The sequence below is a fragment of the Sciurus carolinensis genome, unplaced genomic scaffold (assembly GCF_902686445.1).
Source record: "Sciurus carolinensis unplaced genomic scaffold, mSciCar1.2, whole genome shotgun sequence".
Lineage (NCBI taxonomy): Eukaryota > Metazoa > Chordata > Mammalia > Rodentia > Sciuridae > Sciurus > Sciurus carolinensis.
Window position 1 is genome coordinate 597826 of NW_025920183.1, and position 24515 is coordinate 622340.

The following is a 24515-nucleotide window of genomic DNA, read 5'->3' on the forward strand; positions in this document are numbered from 1 at the left end:
AGAGAGAAAACACAAGTTATAGTGGTGTATGTCTGTAATCCCAGCAACTTGGAAGCCTGAGGCAGGAGGATCACAAGATCAAGGCCAGCCTCAGCAACTTAGCAAGGTTCTAAGCAATTTAGTGAAAGCATGTCTCAAAAAAAGAAAAAAAAAGTTTTGGGATATATTTCAGTGATAAAGTGCTCCTGGGTTCAATCCCCAGAAACAAAAATCTTCCCAGTTAATTACATTGAATATAATTTTCAGGGAGATAATGAAGTGGAAATTTTGTACCAGGAGCTGAGATTCTTATTTATACTTAAATATAATTACTAGGGATGATGTGGTATCCTTTTGAGTGAGGTGTATACTCATCTCACAGGTGACGTACATATTGATATTACTAAAGTACATTATGTTTACTCAAGTGAAATAATTTTCTCCCATGGTACGCTATAGTGTATGCTATTCATACCACACTTAAAAGGACAATTTAAGAATAATGTTAAGAACCAATGAAACATTCCTAGTTATAAAATTATATCCAAATTTTCAGATAAGACAGCTTCAGCTTGCAAATTGTACTCTCTAAACTTAGTCTGGCACATCCTGACCCATCCACACCCATGAACACACCCTCCATTGTATAAGGGCTACTTTAGATGCTTTTAACCTGAAAAGTTAACTGCTCCCTCCTTGAATAATTTGCCAAGTGTCCAATGAGAAGTTATCATGTTGGCATGTTAGATAAATAGGGCAAATATGATAGTATCTTACATTGTACCTTGATTTGAATTTGTTGTATTTGTACCATCAAGTGTGTTTTAGGAATTACTTGAAACTTAAAATATTTTGTGATATGTTAAGTGATCAACTTTTTTCTAAAACAAAGAATTTATTAGCAAAAGTAAAAAAATAAGAATACCATAGAATGATTTTGTGGTTTATTAGACTGCTTAAAGATACAGAAAAGTTAAAATGTAATGTACAAGAATTATAGTCATTTGTTTATAGAAACCATCCAAATACAATATTTTCCCTAATTATCCTTTCTTTTAATTGATGAGCAGAGATGGATTACAAGAAGTAGAATGCACAATTATTTGGTGCCTTTTACTTTTCACAGGTTTTACTTCTCACCATAAATGCTTCACTTTGCCCTATGCTTGGTGAAAGCCTGATCACAGGTTTTCAAAAATTTATGTTGTTCTATTTTATTTTACTTTAGTTTTCAGTCAATTTTTCATGACTCTTCATGATCTGATATTTGATTGAATCATTGATAATGCTTACAGAAATTATAGAGACAATTTGAGGTTCTTTATGATATCATTCCCTCCAGAGAATGTGTCTGCTTGCGTTTAGCAGACACTAGGCTCATAAACCCTTAATGCAACTTTAAAATTGCAATTTCGGTGTCTTCAAATACCAGCCAATTTGTGGTTTGCCTTTCCTGATAGGGTTGTGCCATTCAAGGCACCCCCTCAAAGTCTGGACCCCTTGGTGAGACCAACTAATGAGAATGCTCACTTCTCAGCCCCTTCGGTTACTGCTTAGGGCAGAAGACAACAATTGCCATGATGAATTTGGGCCTGAACAAATTTAGAGAAGACTAGAGAAGTACTTAGTTTTTGTGAGAGTGCATCTACCTCTGATTTGCTCTTGCTCTTTGGGCATACTTTTTTTTTTTAAGTACCAAGGATCTTTATTTTCAGTTCTGAAACAGAGTGTGTGACTCAGATAATATGCCACTATTTGAAAATGAGGTCCCACCAACCCCAGTCTTCTCAAGTCTTTAGTCACAAGATCACACCTCACTCATTGCACAAGACAATCAAGCTGAAGAAGAATTAAGGAGGTACACTGAAGATAAAAGCAAAAAGGGAACATTTTTACAAGCAGATCATCCCAGTTATTTAAAAGGTTAAGTTTCAGATTCATTTACAGTGTAGTGACAGCATTATTTAGTCTCAGTGAAAACAAAGGCAGTCATACCATTTAAAAAAGATCAATTCAGAAATACTAATTCAGGCCAGCATGCAAAATTCAGAATATTAAAACAAATGCAAGGTCTGGTTGCACAAAGACACTCAGGTGAAGGTGGACTTGAAGACAGCAAATAGATGAATCAGAAGCTGAAAGGAACACTTCAGGGATTAGCAGGTCAATTCCCTCCCATGAATGAGGAAAAGAGAGCAGACACAAACTGGAGAAGCTCATGAGGTGACATCAGGGTGCACACAGATCTAACTCCTGGTGCCATTTGCAACAACATACACTTAAAAAATAAGGAGATAAATACCCCAAACACATAAGCCCACTGATTTAAACAAAAGATTTTAGAACTGATACACAGGGAAGGGGTAAAGTTAACACACCACAGCAGCACACCTCATGTTTCAGAGATGAAATGATCTCTCAAAAATTTTAATGCTCCTTTTTCACAACCAATAAAGTCTCTATCCACTTTTCTGTTTTACAGTAAAATGTACTAGCTTTAAAAATGTGCACTCTTCACACTTTTTTGCCTATCTTTTAAAACTGAGAACTGGGTATTTTTAGAGCCCAAGAAATCTTATGTTGTGCATACACTAACTGTATGTCTTAGGAATAAATGAATTCTGTGATATTCTGGTAACTCAGTGTATTTATAAAATGAAAAGCTCTATCAAAATACACATTTCACTGGGAAAAATAAATAAAACAAACAAATGGATCCACACAAAGCAAACATTAACTTTGGTAGACTTCAGTGTAGGACAGGCTATAACAAGCACATTTGTCCTTATACTCCCAGAGCTGTTCAACTTCCAAGTTAAGAATTTTTAAATTTTTTAACTGAGATTTTATTATGTTGACATTTGTTTCTCATTCCTCATCATATTCAACCATGCTCTGAGCACTTACAATTCTCTGATTGTTGGAAGCTTAGTCAGAAGCATCTGGAACACTGGTGGTGGAAGAGTTTGCTGCAACACTTGCAGCAACTGCTGTGGCTGTCCACACACAGCAATTGCATTTGTCAGATGGTCCACACCTTTTTCCTATTCACCTTGAGCTAGCAGCTCTTCACCAAGTTGAATTTCTTCAAGGAAAAACTTCTGAACAGCTTCAGCATCTTTAAGGTCTGGTAACTTGGAAAGCCCAGTTCTCTCCTTGGCAAGCTTCTGTTTCTTTCTTTGTTCCCATTCTCTGAAATTGCTATTTTTATCTATCTCATTAAAAGTTAAACAGCTTTGCTCCAGGTTCTCGGAACGGAAATGGCCCGCTAGTGAGAGCCTTTCTGACCAGAACAAGCTCTGAGTCCCGGAGCCACTGCAGCGCAGCGTACTCCGGCAACGAACAAGCGGAGAGCCTCGATCCGCAAGCAGCCTCTGGGATCAGGGCAGGGCAGCCAGAGACCTCTGCAGGCGGCTCTGCCCACTCCGACTGCAGGCTCTCTTCACGGGGCAATCCAAGATGGCAGCCTAGAGGGAGATTGCACCCCCAGTCGCTCCAGAACCCTGGAGTTAAGAAGGGGAGGCATTGAGAGACTCGGACTGAAATAGAGCCACGGGTGAGTCTGCCCACTGGGTAAAGCTCAGCCCGGGTGGCAGGCCCAGATAGAGGTGGCTTATTGGAGCCGGGCAGGGCAGCTTGAGTCTTCCCAAGGTAGTCTTCCACACTCCGGCAGTGGGCTCTTCCCACATGGCCAGCTGCACGGTGCAGGCCCACAGTGAGAGCATTTCCGCACAGAGCCAGTTCCAAACCGTGGAACCAGTAGGGGGCTAGGGGCAGTATTCTTCGAATGAGCTGCTTTATCAGATTCCTCCAAGACATCAGGCTACTGAAGGCTGGGAGGTGATACACTGGAAATCTACTGGGACACTATAAGCCAATAGTGGAAAACTGCAATATCTCAGGGTCCCACTGACAACTGACCATTATGAGAAAACAAGGGAAGAAAATGTCCCAAACAAACCTAGATACTACATCAATAAAACCCAATGACAGCACAGCAGAAGAAATGTCAGAAATGGAGTTCAGAATGTACGTAATTAAAATGATCAGGGAAGCTAATGAGGAGATGAAAGAGCAAATGCAGGCATTGAAGGAGGAGATGAAAGAGCAAATGCAGGCATTAAATGATCGCACCAATCAACAGTTAAAAGACCAAATACGGGAAGCAAGAGATCATTTCAATAAAGAGTTAGAGATACTGAAAAAAAACCAAACTGAAATCCTTGAAATGAAGGAAACAATAAACCAAGTTAAAAACTCCATAGAAAGCATAACCAATAGGATAGAACACCTGGAAGACAGAACCTAAGACATTGAAGACAAAATATTTAACCTTGAAAACAAAGTTGAACAAACAGAGAAGATGGTAAGAAATCATGAACAGAATCTCCAAGAACTATGGGATATCATGAAAAGGCCAAATTTGAGAATTATTGGGATTGAGGAAGGCTTAGAGAAACAAACCAAAGGAATGAACAATCTATTCAATGAAATAATAACAGAAAATTTCCCAAATCTGAAGAATGAAATGGAAAACCAAGTACAAGAGGCTTATAGAACTCCAAACATACAAAATTACAACAGACCCACACCAAGGCACATTATTATGAAAATACCTAACATACAAAATAAAGACAGAATTTTAAAGGCCGCGAGAGAAAAGAATCAAATTACATTCAGAGGGAAACCAATAAGAATATCAGCAGATTTTTCAATCCAGACCCTAAAAGCTAGAAGGGCCTGGAACAACATATACCAAGCCCTGAAAGAAAATGGATGCCAACCAAGAATCTTATACCCAGCAATACTTACCTTCAAATTTCACAATGAAATAAGATCCTTCCATGATAAACAAAAGCTAAAGGAATTTACAAAAAGAAAGGCAGCATTACAGAACATTCACAGCAAAATATTCCATGAGGAAGAGATGAAAAACAACGATGCAAATCAGCAACAGGAGGCGCTAGCCTAAAGGAATAGCCAAATAAAGGAGAAACCAAATCATGTCAAAAACAAATATGAGTCAATTGACTGGGAATATAAATCATATCACAATAATAACCCTGAATGTTAATGGCTTGAATTCATCAATAAAAAGACACAGACTGGCAGATTGGATTAAAAAGAAAACTCCAACAATATGCTGCCTGCAAGAGACTCATCTCATAGAAAGAGACACCCATAGACTAAAGGTGAAAGGATGGGGAAAAACATACCATGCACACGGACACAGCAAAAAAGCTGGAGTATCCATCCTCATCTCAGATAATGTGGACTTCAAACCAAAACTAGTCAGAAGGGATAAAGAAGGACATTACATGCTGCTTAAGGGAAGCATAAATCAGCAAGACATAACAATCATAAATATCTATGCCCCGAACATTGGCTCATCCACGTAGGTCAAACAAATCCTTCTCAATTACAGAATTCAAATAGACCACAACACAATAATACTAGGGGATTTTAACACACCTCTCTCACCACTGGATAGATCGTCCAAACAAAAATTGAATAAAGAAACTATAGATCTCAACAACACAATCAGCAATTTAGACTTAACGGACATATATAGAATATACCATCCAACAAAGAATGAATACACTTTCTTCTCAGCAGCACATGGATCCTTCTCTAAAATAGACCATATTTTATGCCACAAAGCTACTGTTAGCAAATACAAGAAGATAGAGATACTACCTTGTACTCTATCAGATCATAATGGATTGAAATTAGAAATAAATGACAGAATAAAAAACAGAAACTTCTCCAATACCTGGAGACTAAATAATACACTATTATATGATGAATGGATAACAGAAGACATCAGGAGGGAAATAAAAAAATTTTTAGAAGTAAACGAGAACAAAGACACATCATATCAAAATCTCTGGGACACTATGAAAGCAGTACTTAGAGGAAGATTTATTTCATGGGGTGCATTCAAAAAAGAAGTAGAAATCAACAAATAAACGACTTAACACTACAGCTCAAAGCACTAGAAAAAGAAGAGCAGACCAATACCAAAAGTAGTAGAAGACAGGAAATAGTTAAAATCAGAGCCGAAATCAACGAAATTGAAACAAAAGAAACAATCGGAAAAATTAACAAAATAAATAGTTGGTTCCTTGAAAAAATAAATAAAATTGATAAACCTTTAGCCACACTAACAAAGAGAAAGAGGGAGAAAACTCAAATTACTAAAATTCGGAATGAACAAGGAAACATCACAACAGACATGAGTGAAATACAAAACATAATTAGAAGCTATTTAGAAAATCTATACTCCAACAAAACAGAAAACCTCGAAGACATCAACAAATTTCTAGAGACATATGAACTACGTAAACTGAACAAGGAGGACATACACAACTTAAATAAACCAATCTCAAGCAATGAAATAGAAGAGGTCATCAAAAGCCTACCAACAAAGAAAAGTCCAGGACCAGATGGGTTCTCAGCCAAGTTCTACAAAACCTTTAAAGAAGAGCTCATTCCAATACTCCTCAAACTATTCCATGAAATAGAAGAGGAGGGAACCCTACCAAACTCGTTCTATGAAGTCAATATCACCCTGATACCTAAACCAGACAGAGACACATCAAGGAAAGAAAATTTCAGACCAATATCCTTAATGAACATCGACGCAAAAATTCTCAACAAAATTTTATCAAATCGCATACAAATATATATTAAAAAGATAGTGCACCGCGATCAAGTGGGTTTTATCCCAGGGATGCAAGGTTGGTTCAACATTCGGAAATCAATAAATGTCATTCACCATATCAACAGACTTAAAGTTAAGAATCACATGATTACTTCAATAGATGCAGAAAAAGCATTTGATAAAATACAGCATCCCTTCATGCTCAAAACACTAGAAAAAATTGGGGTAGTGGGAACATTCCTAAACATTATAAAGGCCATCTACGCTAAGCCCATGACTAATATCATTCTAAATGGTGAAAAACTGAAAGCGTTCCCCCTAAAAACTGGAACAAGGCAGGGATACCCTCTTTCACCGCTTCTATTCAACATCGTCCTTGAGACTCTAGCCAGAGCAATCAGACAAACCAAAGAAATTAAAGGGATACAAATAGGAAAAGAAGAACTCAAACTATCCCTGTTCACTGATGACATGATTTATATTTAGAGGAACCTGGAAATTCCACCAGAAAACTTTTAGAACTCATAAGTGAATTCAGTAAAGTAGCAGGTTACAAGATCAATGCTCATAAATCCAATGCATTTTTATACATAAGTGATGAATCTTCAGAAAGAGAAATTAGGAAAACTACCCCATTCACAATAGCATCGAAAAAAATAAAATACTTGGGAATCAATCTCACAAAAGAGGTGAAAGACCTCTACAATGAGAACTACAGAACACTAAAGAAAGAAATTCAAGAAAACCTTAGAAGATGGAAAGATCTCCCATGTTCCTGGATAGGCAGAATTAATATCGTCAAAATGGCTATACTACCTAAAGTGCTATACAGATTCAATGCAATTCCAATTAAAATCCCAATGATGTACCTTGCAGAAATAGAGCAAGCAATTATGAAATTCATCTGGAAGAATAAAAAACCTAGAATAGCTAAAGCAATCCTCAGTAGCAAGAGCGAAGCAGGGGGTATTGCAGTACCAGATCTTCAACTCTACTACAAAGCAATAGTAACAAAAACGGCATGGTATTGGTACCAAAATAGACAGGTAGATCAATAGTACAGAATAGAGGACATGGACACAAACCCAAATAAATACAATTTTCTCATACTAGACAAAGGTTCCAACAATATGCAATGGAGAAAAGATAGCCTCTTCAACAAATGGTGCTGGGAAAACTGGAAAACTATATGCAATAGAATGAAATTAAACCCCTATCTCTCACCCTACACAAAACTCATCTCAAAATGGATCAAGGACCTCGGAATCAGACCAGAGACCCTGCATCTTATAGAAGAAAAAGTAGGTCCAAATCTTCAACTTGTTGGCTTAGGATCAGATTTCCTTAACAGGACTCCCATAGCACAAGAAATAAAAGCAAGAATCAACAACTGGGATAGATTCAAAATAAAAAGCTTTCTCTCAGCAAAGGAAACTATCAGAAATGTGAAGAGAGAGCCTACAGAGTGGGAGAATATCTTTTCCAACCATACCTCAGCTAGAGCGCTAATTTCCAGAATCTATAAAGAACTCAAAAAACTCTACACGAAGAATACAAATAATCCAATCAACAAATGGGCTAAGGAAATGAACAGACACTTAACAGAAGAAGATGTACAAGTAATGACAGATATATGAAAAAATGTTCAACATCCCTAGTAATAAGGGAAATGCAAATCAAAACTACCCTAAGATTTCATCTCACCCCAATTAGAATGGCGATTATCAAGAATACAAGCAACAATAGGTGTTGGCGAGGATGTGGTGAAAAAGGAACACTCATACATTGCTGGTGGGGTTGCAAATTAGTGCAGTCACTCTGGAAAGCAGCGTGGAGATTCCTCAGAAAGCTTGGAATGGAAACACCATTTGACCCAGCTATCCCACTCCTTGGCCTATACCCAAAGGACTTAAAATCAGCATACTACAGAGATACAGCCACATCAATGTTCATTGCTGCTCAATTCACCATAGCCAGATTGTGGAACCAACCTAGATGCCCTTCAGTTGATGAATGGATAAAGAAACTGTGGCATATTTATACAATGGAATATTACTCCACAATGAAGAATGATAAAATTATGGCATTTGTAGGCAAATGGTCGAAATTGGAGAATATCATGCTAAGTGAGATAAGCCAATCTCAAAAACTAAAGTACGAATGATCTTGCTGATAAGCGGATGAGGACATATAACGGGGGGTGGGAGGGGCTAGCATTAGGTTTTGGGTTAGGTTTAGAGTTAGGCTAAGGAGAGCTGTAAGAATGAAGGAAAGAAGGACTGTGTAGAGGGAAAAGAGGGGTGGGAGGGGTGGGAGGGGGTGGGAGGGGTGGGGGGAAGGGGAAAAATAAAATAAACCTCATTACCCTATGTAAACGTAAAAAAATAAAAAAAAATAAATAAAAAAAATAAAAAAAAATAAAAAAATAAAAAAAAAGTTAAACAGCTTTGACTTACACACTTTTGGAGTTTGCTCTGGCCCCTCTGCCCTTTTGGTCTAACTGTGCCAGATCATTGAATTTATGTATATATTTTAGAATCAGCCTTCCAAAAAAGTTTTAGATTTTTATTATAACGGTGTCAATGAGTCAGATGTCTTTGAGGAAAATTATTATGTTCATAGTATCTTAAATTCAAATTCATGAACATAATTATCTCCTTTTATTTAAATTTATTTTTCAGACTTGGGACATTTCTATGTTTGTTTTTTACTATTTTAATAAAGTCTTGACAATCTCTTATTAGGTTTATTCTCATTTCTTATATAAATATCATTCTTTTCTATTTTATTGTAAATTTATTATTTATGATATATATGCTAGTACATTTTAATTTTGTGTTATACTTAATCCAAACTAAAGCTATAAACTTCCTTCTGGATTTTATTAGATTTTCTATGAAATTAATTAATTACATCTTTGGCAAATGCAAGACCACCTTCATGGTTGTCCAGATAAAGCTACATATGGTAATACTTTCATATTCTCTCTCATTGTGCAAATACCAAAAATACATCATTAGTCCTTTGGTGAGTTAAAGTAAATCTGCATCTATTGATGGAGTAAAAATAGGTGTGTGAATAATTTTGGCCTTTTCTGTTGTGTTAAAACCATATTTTATAAGGTAAAATAATATTTTTCCATTGAGAAAGAGCCAGAAATGAACAGTTTTAGAAGATAAAAAAATGCAAAAGAAAGAATGAAGAGATCATCTTTACCCACTTAGCAAAAAGAAATGAGAGTAGTGAATGAATTAGAAACATTATGAATTTGGTTAAATAAATAACAAGCTGGAAGTTTTGTTTTTTGTCAAGCTCACAACTTTCTGGGAAAACAGTACCTGGATGAGTGAGTGGTGAAAGTCAAGTTCAGCAGTGAGTTCTCCCCATGTAGCTTATTGTGGGTGGATGCAGGTAAACACTGAGTTGCTGGGAAATCACTGAGTTCATAAGTGATTGGTTGAGATCATTAATCTGACAGCTGTCAAACTTCTAGATATGAAATGACCCATGGATATACAAAAAGTTAAGGGACCATATCAAAGCCTTACCTAACTCTTTTATTATTCTTTACACAAACCCTTAAGAGGGTCCTTTCATAATTTTTGTGATTTTCTCCTTAAATTTACATGTGTGGTCAGTTCTGGTAAAATGTGTCACTTCCCAGGTCTCTCAGGCATATCACTGGGTCAAGGCTCACCAAGTTTATCCTGATGTTAATCTGTCTATCTGTTCACTAGGTAGTCATTCAGTATTCAGTAGGATTCTGATGTTCAAGGGGGTTTTGTTGTTGTCAGTTAGGACCTGGGTGGGGGATGCTTCTAAGAGCCCTGTGTTTGCCATCTCTGGTCCAAAGATGCACTCCTTAATCCCTGTCTGCCTTCGCTTGCCAGTACAGCACAGCCCATGGAATGAAGGCTTTCAACAACAAATGCTTATGAAATGATGAAAATCATCAAAACTCATTTTATAAGAAGAGGGATTCTGGTAAAAAAAGAGATAAAATTTATATTCTTCTCACCATAACAAACCTCATAGCTGTGTGGTTTAAACAATAGAAATTCATTTTCTCACAGTTCTGGAGAATGGAGGTCCCATATCAGCATGTGAGCATGAAGGGTTTCTCATGAGGCTGTTTTTCTGGCTTCACATAGACACATTTTTACTGTGTTCACATGGCTCTCTCTATGGAGAGAGACAAAGAGACAGATCTTGGGTCTCCTCCTTATCTTGTAAGGACACAAGTATTATGGAAATGGAATATCACCCCTACAATCATCCATTTAAACTTAATTACCTCTTTAAATATCCATGAGAGGAATGTGAGATTGCTGGACAATTAATTGTAACCAGATCATAATTATCTTATAAAGGTTTTGACCAGGACTACTTGAGGAATTTGGGGTTAGTACCTTAGACTTGATACATCTTAGTGAGCATGCAAAATGAGCCACCAGTCTGTCACAGAACTAGAATGCAAACCAAGTTTAATTGCATTACTGAAGAAATATTTTACCTGACTATGTTAATTTAGTATTTGGAGGAACTTTGAAGCAAAACCATGGTATGAAGAAAGAAATCATTTGTCATATGCAGAATCACTCCTTCATTTTTCTTGTAATGGTGAGATAAATAAGTGCAGATTTTACAGATCAATTCTGTATCTCAAAATATTCCAGGTCACCGCTGCCACTGCCGCTGCTACTGAGGCCGAGCAGAGCCATTAGTGTCGTGCCACCACAGTCTGCCCACCACCCACCCCCAGCAGCCCGGGCCGCCTGCCTGGGTCCAGATTTTTAAGAAATACAATGTCTAATGGTTATGAAGACCACATGGCTGAAGACTGCAGGGACGACATTGGGAGAACAAATCTGATTGTCAACTACCTCCCTCAGAACATGACCCAGGATGAGTTGCAAAGTCTATTCAGCAGCATTGGTGAAGTTGAATCTGCAAAACTTATTCGGGACAAAGTAGCAGGGCACAGCTTGGGCTCTGGCTTTGTGAACTACCTGACTGACAAGGATGCAGAAAGGGCAATCAATACACTGAATGGCCTGAGGCTCCAGAAAAAAACCATTAAGGTGTCATATGCTCACCCAAGCTCAGAGGTCATCAAAGATGCCAACTTGCACATCAGTGGGCTCCCAAGAACCATGACCCAGAAAGACATGGAGGACACGTTCTCTCTGTTTGGGGAATCATCAACTCCTGGGTCCTTGTGGATCAGATCACAGGTTTGTCCAGAGGGACTGTGCTTATAGGGTTTGACAAATAGCCGGAAGCTGAAGAGGCAATTACCAGTTTCAATGGTCATAAACCCCCAGGTTCCTCAGAGCCCATCACAGTGAAGTTTGCAGCCAATCCCAAACAGAACAAAAACGGGGCGCTCCTCTCGCAGCTGTACCACTTGCCTGCAGGCAGTTCGGAGACCCTGTGCATCACCAGGCACAGAGGGTCAGGTTTTCCCCGATGAGTGTAGATCACATGAGTGGGCTTTCTGGTATCAATGTCCCAGGAAACTGCTTCTTTGGGCTGGTGCATCTTCTCCCACAATGTTGGGCAAGAAGCTGATGAGGGATCCTCTGTTAGATGTTTGACCCCTTTGGCACAGTCAACAATGTGAAAGTGATTTGTGATTTCAACACCAAAAAGTGCAAAAGGTTTGGTTTTGTGACCATGACAAATTATGAAGAAGTCTCAATGGCCATAGCAAGTCTGAATGACTACCACCTGGGGGGCAAAATCTTATAGGTTTCCTTCAAAACCAACAAGTCCCACAAATAACTCACTCATGCTTTTTTTGTATGGAGAGATAATTAACAGTGAAGAAGTTGAAAAAAAATTCCATGAGTGAAAAATTTTAATCATTTGACTCTTCTCAAATAATTTAATGCTGAAGTATCTGCATGTGAACATCTATCCACTCTCCCAATCAACAAGAATTATTGAGGACTTACTACGTTCAGACAGGCTGTGCCAGGATCTAGGGTAAAGGCACAGGGGAAGAGGAACATATTCATAAGGGGGCTTTTAGGAAAATAGACCTGGAACGTCTCTCTCTTTGTTTGTGTATGATTAATGTCTCCAAAATAGTTTAGGGTTTAAACTTTTAAGTCCAGTCATTTACTTCTCTATTATTGTAATTTTTGGTATAATAAATGAATTTAATATATTTTCTACTTGTTTTTTCTACAGATATAGCTATATCTATAGCTATTCATTATTAAAATTTGATTATACACTACAGAGAAAAAATTTTTGAGACTGAGGACTGAACCCAGGGGTGCTCTACAATCAAGTTAACCCTGAGTCCTTTTTCACTTTTTTGAGACAGGGTCTCACTACATTGGCAAGGTTAGCCTTGAACTTGCCATCATCCTGCCACAGTCTTACAAGTCACTGATTATAGATTATATGAATCCACTCTTTTACTATATTTTTTGAAAACTATGGCAATATTCCATTTATTCTTTTGAATGATTAAATATAAAATTATATTACCTATAATATACAAATTTTGTCTCTTTGATTCTAATTCCTATGCCTTTACACTTTTGTCCAAGTTTATATGTATGTGCATACACATACATACTGATTCTTATTCATTACATGAAGGCATGTTACAATTGGAAAGTATTAAGCATATCTTCTGCATTTATAAACACTAACAAATGATGCTGCCATTTAGATGTTTTTATATAGTGGACTCCATTAATGGATTTCTTCATACTGACCCACTCTTGTATTCCTGGAATTCGTCCCAGTTAATGGTGATATAACATATTCCTCAATGTATTATTTAACACAACTTTGCTGATGCAAGATATTGAGGACACTTATTCCCCTATCTCAAGTGTATATATAGGAAACTGGCTTCCACTGAGCTTGCAATGATAGCAGTGAGCAGGGGCATCTAGCTTTCCTTTCTTCACTTTACTGTGTGCTTCCTAAAGTAGGAAGGGTCTGCTAACCAGACTGCCCCTCCAAGAGTAAAGAAGATGCTGTGTTGCAAAGCAGAGGAGATGTCCCTGTTCTGCTGCCTGGTTCAAGGAAAAGGAAGGTGAACACCTTTCTTGGTAGAATTTCAGGCATGGCAGAGACATCCTGTGGGAACCTGGAAAGGAGACAAAGCCAGGGATAAATTTATTGTCACACTGTGGTTCTCTTTCTCTCCTTGCTACTCACTCTTTTTACTGAGCCTCAAAAATAGACTCATTCAAATTTTGATCCCAGCTTTCTCAAAGGTCAAAGACTTCAAGCAGAAAAAAAATATTAATATTTTTGCTAAAGGTATAATTCTCAGATACAATTCAGGGTGAAAGTGCTTTGGCCTCCTGTTTTTCTTTTCTTTGAAGTGGCACTTCATGAGAACCTTTTGTAATTTATTTTGAGAGAGAGAAGGGATTATTTTCCTATTGTGGAATCACAATAGTAAAATAATGCAAACTCTTCTTTGACACAGTGATGAGAAAAATGGAAAATATGGAACACATGGACTTTAGAACCACAGTGACTTTCAGACCCTAACTGGAAAATTCTCAAGATGGCTCTAGAGAAGCAGCCGTAAGAAGCATTTTATGAAGGGACTTTCAGTATTAGGAGAGGGGAATTGTTTGGTTTCCTTCAGCATTTATTCTGTCTACAAAGTTGCAAGCTTTGCAATTAGATAAAAACCCTACCAGACTCCCTTTTGGCTGGGAGCCTTGAGGCAGCAGATTTCTTTTTGTATTAATATCTGTTCCATTTCCAAAACTCAGGGTTCCTTAAATCCAAGACTGGAAAAGTCTTGAAGAACTAAAAGCATCTTTGCCTTCACATTGATTACCCCTCTTTTTCCTACTGCTTCAACTTTTTTCCCTTGTCAACTTCCATTCTCTGCCAATCATCAGCAGATTCTCTCTGTCCTGAAGAGTTAAATCCTCACTATGAGCAAATGCCATGTGCAAGTACTTTCAAAAGGCAAAGATGTGTAGTTTTTCTCTAATCACATTCCTCCTTAAGTGGAACAGTGGTTTTGTGTAACCTCCAGTCATTCTTCAGCTGGACCCAGTATCCAGCAAACCCAGAAATAATGACAGCAAAAATGATTGATTCATGTATTAAAATTCTATACTATCATTTTCAAGTAACATTTAAGGGAAGTTATTTGGGTGTACATATGCTTAAAATTCTTGAATAATCCATCTCTGATGGGTCTTGAACAGATGTTGAATAGATGTAATTCCCTCAGCATTTTTATAAATATTTATAAAATATCCTTGGGGTATATTTTTTAAAACGATCCACGTGTTATTTTCCTGACAGAGCTGCCCAACCACAAGGAAACCCAGGACCAGATTCTGCCTTGCTTTTGAACTTTTGTCTTAAGGGAACCAAAGTTTGAACAGTCCGACTGTACCATGGATAGGCTGCAGGACTGTGGTGTGTGGCCCCAGGAGATGAGGTAGACAAGCAGAGAGAGAATCCACTGCCAGATACAAATACACACCCAAAGCCAGGCCCCAATTCCCACCTCTTCCACCTACACCCCACCACTTCAGTTACCACCCAGTTAATCCCTATCAAGGGATTAATTCACTGATTGGTTTAAGACTCTTAAAACCAAATAATTTCTCCTCTGAACCTTCCTGCATTGTCTTACACATAAGGTTTTGGGGGACACCTCACATTCAAACCATAACAGTCAGTGATGTTCACAGCATGTGTTTCTGACTTGCGCTTCATCTGACTGAAGGGCATATGTGTGTGAATATCATGCACCAGTACAGGTTTCAAGCAAATGGCTCATGAACTGCTGATGTGCACACTTTTGCCTAATTTAAAGCATCAGCAGTCAGACCTCAAGGACACTTCACATGTCTTCTGCCACTTGATTTGCATGGCTCTAATTCTCTAGGAGCATTACCAGTCCCTACAACAGCCTTTGACACTCTCCCCAGACAGTCATTATGCTTTTTACATCCTCTATAACACACTGCAACTTCTCAGGTCTCCTCTTCATTTTAAAATCATAGTTATCTTTCTAGAGCTTATGCATTTCTTTTCCAGAATTAGGTTGACTTATTTCTTTTGTCACTTTTTTCAAAACAGCTCATTTTTCTACTTATAAAATTAATGATTGTTCATGAAAGAAAATCACATATATAAAAGTTATTTAATATAGCACCTACTATTCCGAAGTTTTTTATACACACATGTACTCATACATACAATTTCAAGGTGGGTGGCAGTGAATAAATGCACCTTCTCTGTGTGAGAATCTTGAGGAGCTGGCATTGTTTCGCCAAAGCCTCCTGCTTCCTTCAGCCTACACATCCCCCTGTCAACCACTCCTTGTTTCCACCTCTGTAGACAAGCAATGTAGTCACCCCAGAAAGTGATGGCATCCACCTTCATTGCCTTGTGTCAGCTTTGCACCACGTGGCCCTGACCCATCAATTCTTAAGAACCTGGCTTCTAGTTCTGCTCTAGATTTCTTACCACCTGCCTTACTAGTGACCTTGCTGTTCCTCCCCAACAGGGCTCTGAGCTTCTGCTTTCTTGAGTTCTTGCTGGAGCACAGCTGACCCCCACTGCTCAGATTCATAGCTGACATGGATGTGCCATAGTCCAGCTGTCTGCTTTAATCACATGACCCTGGAGCTCTGCCTCTGCTTGACTCATGGCTTCCAGAACCTGCTCCAAGAGCAGGGCTTCTCCATGGACATGTTGCTCAAATCTCACATCCTGTGCCTGTATCTCTGACTAGTTTATGACTCTGACACAAACAAAGCATTTTTACTGAAATTAGAAATGAGATGGAAACAAGCCTCTAAGGCAGTGTGTTAGTTTTTTATGAATGTTGTAACACATTACCACATGTGCGGGTGTTTACAACAGTAGAGCTTAATTCTCACACAGCTCTCAAGGCCAGAAGTCTGAGACCATGGTGCCAGTACAGTCATGATCCCTGCAAAGGGGCTGGGGGAGAGTTCTCCCTGGCTTCTTCTGTGCCTAGTGTCTTTAGGTGACCTTGTCTTTTGGAGTTGTCACTTTAATCTCTGCCACATCTTCACAAGATCTTCCCTATGTGTCCCTGCATCCTCTCCTCATTTTGTGCAGACCTTGGTCATTTGCTTTCAGGTGCACCCCGACCCAGGAGGACTTCCTCTTGAAATCCTTAACCAACTACACCTTCAAAGGTCCTGTTTCCATGTGAGGTCAGTTCTAAGGTTCTAAATGGACACAATTTGGGGGGAAACCATCCAACCCAGTACAGACAGAAATTCATATTTTCACACCCACAACCTGAACAGAATTTACAAAGAACAAGGGGAAATTAAGGGCACATCCTCAAACAGATTTGAGTGCCATGTGCTTTTAAAGTAAATCCAGCATCCCATCCCAACCACAGAGCGATTTGGACAATCTTTCCCTAAGACCATTATGCAAAACTGGGAGAACCTCTGGTCTGTGTGACATTTTGGTTTCAAGATCTGGGTAGGTATTGAGACTGAGCACATGCATTCACCTCCACTGTGTCCCAGCACCTCTAAAATGACAGTCAAGCAAAAGCCAGAGCGGATACAGCTGGAAGCATTCACAGAAGTGTGGAAAGTGGAAGGTGGATGATGAGGGGCCACCAACATAAGACTCCAAATGCTGTCATCAGGCACAAGCAGCAAAAGATACAGGAAGCAAGTAAAGTCTCACCAAAAGGCCATAGAAAGTTCCAGGAAGCAAGGATGGGTTGTGGGTGGGGCAGAAACACGAGGACTGGATAAAAGTCTACACAAGAAACAAGAGTCCCAGTCACTTTCCTCACACTACACCACCAGATGAACACCAAGGCCCCTAAGGGGAAGATTGGAATCCAACATCCTGCCAGTTCAATCAAAAAGGCCCTGGACACAGGGACCAAAAATCACTAAGTAATGCAGGTCCTTAGGGAAACAGGGAAACTGAATGAAAATCTGCATATCAAATGTGGAGTCATTCCAATCCTCCTTCCTGCCTAACTAAAAATACTGGGAAAGACCTTTGAACTACCCCACCCAAACCTGAATTCCTCTCTTGGGGAACACTTGCCCAAGTGAAAATCGCACATGTGAATAGTATATTTTTTGTTGTATCCACAGTAAAAACTTTGGAGCCCTATATGACTATCCTTTGATGAAATTCACCTCTTTTTTTTTGTATCACAGTGCTTGTATTCAAGCAATCTTTTATTTTACTTAATAATCGCCCCAAAGGACAATAGTGACCATATATAATTGTTTCCATGAGCAAGATCAGAGATTACTATGTAGTATGGTATTCTTTATTTGGAAAATGATTAAGAAATATCTTATTTTTTGCTCCCTCATAGTAATGAAGGTTCCACTAAAGTACTTTCTATATCAGTTTAATCTTCAAAAATAAGTCACTATTAAGACTACTGAGAAATGAAATTATTTGAGCTGTTTCAAAAAGAGCCCTTCTTAGCAATTTGATTTGAAATGAATTTTATCTATAGTATCTTATGCATAAAATTCTTAGACAACCATTAAAACAAAAATGTCAGTGACAAAGTATTCATATAACTATATCACAGACCTCAGGAAATAGACATTCAGAAAAGATTTCAAGGTTACTCAGCAACAGCCTTTGATAAAACCCAATGAATCTTAAAATTGCAATTAGAATTCAAATGGATCAAAATATTAATTTATAACTGAGCCAAGATTAGGAAAGTCTTCTACTGTTGGTATTTCCATGTTCTGAGTTTTTCAATCAAATAATCAGTTGTGATAAACCAATAGGAATTTATTCTATAAACTAACTTGAATAAGAAGCCAAACTGACTGGCTGGTGCCAGAACATGAAGGTGCAAGTGAGAAATGGAACAAAATGGTGGTACATGGAAACCCATCCTCATATTTGAAAAGTCAGTGAAATCATTCTTTTTAGGAATGATTTCATTCCTTTCATTCATTTAGATCATTGTAATTTCTAATATGCTTCTTTGGCACTGCCAGATAATGATGAGGTGCTGCTGGTTTTAAATCTTTGAAGCACACAAGGTCTTCATTCTCACAGGGCAGGAGTTCGCTGCCGGTCTCCTGCTGCCTCGCAATCCGACAGAATAAGCAGTTGCTCTCGTGGTCCTGGCACTCCGGGGACTCTGCAGCGACCTTGGAGGTTTTCTCTGAGTTACTTTCAGAGGCGAAGGTTCGTCGCCAATCACCTGCTCCTCCGCCATGGTACCTGCCCCTGCAGCCAAGAACCCTGGCTTCCCCAAGAATACTGTGCCGGTGCGGGCCCGCCTCCCGCACCTCCTCGGTTTAGCCTCGAGGCATCGCCCCTTGTCCGGCTTTGGGCCAGGCAAATGGGACGCAGGAGCCCATCCAGACTGACAGAAGCAAAATTCACCTCTTGATGAGCCCTGTTCGTGCCCGCTGAAGGTCCCCGCAGCTATTTGTGTCTCCCTCTTGGATATAAACAGGTAACCAAGGAAGACTTAAGATTTTAAGGGAATCTACAATAAAAGAAGGCATGAAAGATAACAAGAGAAAACAAAATGCAGACAATTCAGGGAACAGCAGAATTATTTAAAAAATAAATGCTTCTGAAAGATAAGGAAAAATGAAGAGTGGTAAAACAAAATAAAATGTTTAGAAACAAAATTAATGTTTTGAAAGAAAAGCACAAAGTGCTTGCAAAATTTAAAAGCAGAAACTAAGGTATTAGTCAAAGCTCTCACCACGGTTGGCTGGGGATAATGGTGGAACAAGTAGGGAACTTTAGTCAATATGGCTACATTGGGCAGGCAAAGTCAGATCAAGCACCTCTTTCAGGTACTGACATGAGCTCCAGATTTAAACAGAAGAATTAGGCAGGGGCAATAGATCTGTACAACTAAGCATTCTTGGTCAGACAGTGGTCTGGATACTAATATCAGTTCTGGTCTGAGAAGGGTTTCCTGAGAACCCTTATCACTTAAGGAACAACCTCCATTTGCTGCCCAGGATGCTTATCTAGCAGACCTGTGATCCTGAAAGGGGAAATCCAACCGTCAGGAGGTGATTGCTCCTGCTTAGGGGGCCAGTCTCATGGTAGGATAATCTGCCTGAGGCTTTGCTGTTCCTGGATGGTGCAGGGCATGACCACAAACTTCAATGTGCCACTCCAGGCATCAATCAGGATGACAACATAGAAGCAGGAATCTTTAAAAACCTTAGTTATTCTTGTCTTGGTGCCCTTAGTCTTTAAGGGGATAAGATAGGCTAGATAAAGTTAGGGCTCTTAACCTTATACTGCCAAATTTCTAGATGAGCACTATTTAAATGATTAGTGTACCTACATGCAGAGCTAAGTGGGAATCTGAAGACAGATGCAAAATGAAGACAGAGAAGCCAGGATCTATCCTGCTTCTAACCACTGGGAATCTCCAGGTCAAATGAAATGACACTGCTTTTAGCACAGGCAGCTTCTAATTCTCTGTGATGTTCTGACTATATTTGCTACTATTTCCATATTTATTTTAATTTGATTAATAAATATCGCATTTTAAAAGAATTTCAGAAAAAGTTTGCTATGATTTTAGTATTTTTTCACATATTTAGAGGTCAGTCCTCTCCATCCCCCTGAAGTTTTGTCTTAGCTTCAATTCTATTTTATCTAAGCTGGATTCTGTATTGTCTCCAAACACTGGAGTGAAAACATGGTAGAATTATTAGTTGTGTAAGGATTAGTAATTGATGTTCTTAAACTCCAAGTTATGGTGCTTAGTAAAATAAGTAATGTGCTTTCTTACTGGAAAAATGTTATATAAATTAAAAATTTTCTCTAAAATTCAGTTATATTTAAACTTATCTATACCTGTTGATGTAAAAATTTACCAGAAAGCACCCTTGTAAAGGAAATCAATATTCTGATGATAATGCTACTCTTTTTCAAAGAAACTGATCTTCCCTTTGTGTCTCTGTGTCCTTTCCTCATCTCATGCAGACACTTGGCATTAGTTTTCAGATGCACCCTGATCCAGGATAACTTGATCTTGAGATTCTTAACCAACTATATCTTCAGAGTTCCTAGTTCCATGTGAGATCAGTTTTAAGGTTCTAAGTAGACACTAATTTGGGGGGGATATCTTTCAACTCACTGCAGACAAGAATATATATTTTTCAAACCTACAACCTGAACAGAATTTAGAGTATAAGGGGAAATTAAGGGCACATGTAAACAGGTGTGAAGGTCATGTAAAATTTTGTCATTTGCGGTAGCAGGCCCGGAACTGGAGGCAACAATGTTAAGTGAAGTGAGATAGGCACAGAAAGGCAAATACCACATGATCTTTCATTTGTGGAATATGAAAAGTCAATTACAAAGAAGAACAGAACATAATAGTGCTCACTGGAGCCTGGGAAGGGAAAAGGGGAGAGGAGTTGGAAAGAAGTTAGGGAAAGGGACAACATAACATTTAGAAAGGACTAACTAATACTGGCTTCTATTGCACAGTAGGATAATTATTACTTATATCAGTCTCAGATGTATTTCACAATAACTCAAAGAACACAAAATTCCTGAAACAGACGTGATTGATGTTTTAGGAGACAAAAGTGCTTATGACCCTGAATGGATTATTACATGTTGGAATCCTTTCCATTTTTTAACTACATTTTTGATAGCAGAAAGATTTTAATTGTAATCAAGTCCAATTCACCATTTCTTTCTTTATTGTTTATGTCCTTTGCATAAACCAACATCACAAAGAAGTCTTTTTATGCTTCAAAGAGTCTTAACTCCTGAATTTAAGTGGGCAATCCATTTTGAGTTAATTCTCATGTTACCATGAAGTGTCCATCATAGTTCATCTTTTGTGTGTCCATATCCTCCTGTGCTGGCACCATTGGTTGAGCAGATGGCCTTCTCCCCACTAAGCCGCCTCTGCAGTGCTGTACATGGAAGACACTCACGATGGTCTACTCTGAATCCATAGCAGTGACTGCTGTCTTCCACCCTTACTTGGTGTGTGCTGTGGTCTTACACTCTCTGACATAGTTAAATCCACAACATGTTATTATTAAGCACTCGGTTTTTGAAGAGCTTTAACAGTGACCATAATAAGGTCTGGGGATGTAGTTCAGTGGTAGAGTGCTTGCCTCTCACGTGTGAGGCACTGGGTTGGAACCTCAGCACCACATATAATAAATAAATAAATAAAGGTATTGTGTCCATCTACAACTAAAAAAAATTTCCATTATTATCCACATACTGAGGGTCTCCAGTAGCCCCATTCCCCATTTTCTCATGTTGTTTCATGTTTCCATCCGCATCATTTCTTCTTCGTAATGTTTCCATTAACATTTTTAGTGCAGATCAATTGGCACTGAGTTCTCTCAGCTTTTGTTTGATCAAGAAAACTTTTAAGAAGAAACACCTTTATGTTGCCTTATTTGCAAAATATATTTTTGTTTCAATGAGAATTTGACATTAAGTTTATAATTCCATTGCTTCAAAAATAGTCTGCCATTCTCCTGCATTATGTAGATGCTGACAAGAAATGTGCTCCTCTAATATAGTGAATAATGTTTTAATTTCAAATATTGCACTTGCTCTCTTTGCCATCACATTAATATGATGTGTGAGAATTACACATCACCAGGCTTATTAAACAAAATCGAAAGGGAAAAGAAGATCCTTTAATGAGCAAGCCAGGCAAGCAACTAGAAGCAGGCTAGAGAAACTCAAAGAACTCCCAGCAATCAAATTTTGAAAGTACAGAGTTTATAGAGGTAAAAACCACAAGGACAATTGAGTTACATGTAGGATAGCAAAGACCTTGTTGAGACATATTTTTATTACATGAGAGAATTGTTTTGATTTCACATTTTGGAGGCATTTTTGTTATACATCAGAGTCACAGGGACACAGTAAGGTCCTACTGTACTGTCAACATAGATATAGATGTCAGGAGGCAGAAAAGAAAACATTACAAGCAAGCATACAATGGAGTCAGGTCAGAACAAAATGGCATTACTTAGGTTCTTTTTCATTTCACTGTGTTGTTGGCTTTTTTGAGAATATTGACACCACCAGCTCCTCTGATAGGAAACTTCTGACCAGACCTTGGTTCACAGGCAAGTGATGCCATCTTTGTTTCTCTGCATGCATGTCTGTTTCTATAGCTGCTTTCAGATAGTCTCTTTATTACTGGTTTTTAGAAATATGATTGCAAACCCTTGGTGTAATCTTTTTTCATTTTCTTCTGCTTGAAATTCTTGGTTCTTTAGATTTATCAGTTATACTTAATTTGGGAAATTTCTGACCACTTATTTCTTCAAATATTTTCCCTCTCCCATACTGATCTTCTTCTCTGAGGTTCCAATTCTACATGACCACTTCATGTAGCCACCACTGTCCTGTTCAATTCTTTTACAGTCTCTTATCTCTTTGTTTAATTCTGGATAATTTCCATGGGTCCACTATTTCTTCTACAGTGTGTAATTTGTGAATATTTCTTCATTTTCCAGTTTTGCACTTATTCTTATCTGGGGGTCATTTGGGATTTTTAGAAAGCTATTTTTTCTTATTATGTTCATATTTTCCTTTATAAACATGGGCATATTATTCACAGTAGCCCCTTAACATCTTTAACTGATAATGCCATCATTTCAAATTATTGCTATTTTTTCCAGTTTTGAGATCATATTTTTCTGTTTATTTGCATATTCAGTAGATGTGGATGCATTTCAGGGATTATGAGTTTTGTGTTGGTTGAGTGTTACAATTTTTATAAGCTTTTATAAGGAGGTACACTTCATTTATTTAATTTTATTTAGCTCCATGTTCTTTTTTATGGGCTTGTTTTTAAGCCTCATTTTGATGGGCTCACATCAGCCGTTAGTCTATAAAGACTAGTTTTCAACACGTTTAGTGCTAAGTGCTGTAAGAACTCAAAGTGGCTGCATATCCAGGGTTAGAGGCTCTCTCTCCTATGGTTTCTGTTTTCAAAATAGCTCACAAGCAGAGCCCCACATAAGCAGGTAACCCTATAAAGAGTGGGCAGAGGGTTTTGGGATCAAGGTTTTCTACCATTCTGGCCTTACAGTTTGGTTCTACCCCCATCACAACTTAAGAGGATACTGCCCTTCAGGACACAGACACCCAGCACCTCAGGCAGTGTCTGTCTCTGATCCCTGCTGTGAGATTCTGATCCCATGTTCAATACTCTCAGGACACACTCAGGCTTTGGCTTCAAATCTGCTCTCATTTTGGTGCCTCTGTTTTATTTCTCTCTTGCAATCTCAACAGTGCTTTTGTGCTTGACATTGACCAGAGATCACTCAGTATTAGCCTGTTTTGACCTGTGTATTTCAGAAGTTCAGGGCAGGACACTTCTTGTCCATTCCTTCTCCCACAGAATGAAGTCTCCATGACATCGCCTACAGAAGATGGTCCAGGGGCTTGGGCTCATGAGGAGGTGCCTCATGTTTTAGACAGCTTTTTCACTACTGTGACTAAAAGACTTGACAAGAACATAGAGGAGGAAAAGTTTATTTGACACACAGTTTCAGAATTCTCAGTCTACAGATGGGTGATTTTATTCCTCTTGATCCAAGATGAGGCAGAATTTTATGTCAGAAGGGTGCAGAGCAGGAAAGTGGTTCAGGACGGAGCAACAGGAAGCAGAGAGAGAAACTTCTCTCACCATGACAAAACGCAAACCCCAAAGGCACCTCTTCCAAACACACCCGGCCTGCCACCCAGTTAACACCTATCAGAAGATTAATGCACAGATTAAGTTAAGGCTGTCATAACCCCATCATTTCAACTCTATGCTTTCTTACACTGTCTCACACATGAGTTTTGAAGGGACAATTCACATCTAAATCATAATATTCCAGGGTTA

The 24515-nt window shown here is 38.5% G+C and overlaps 2 pseudogenes; both read left to right on the plus strand.

The window, feature by feature from the left end:
• Window positions 1-24515, plus strand: part of LOC124974847 (probable RNA-binding protein 19) — a 470746-nt pseudogene that overhangs the window by 346942 nt on the left and 99289 nt on the right.
• LOC124974833 (ELAV-like protein 1) lies at window positions 11427-12427 on the plus strand (annotated as a pseudogene).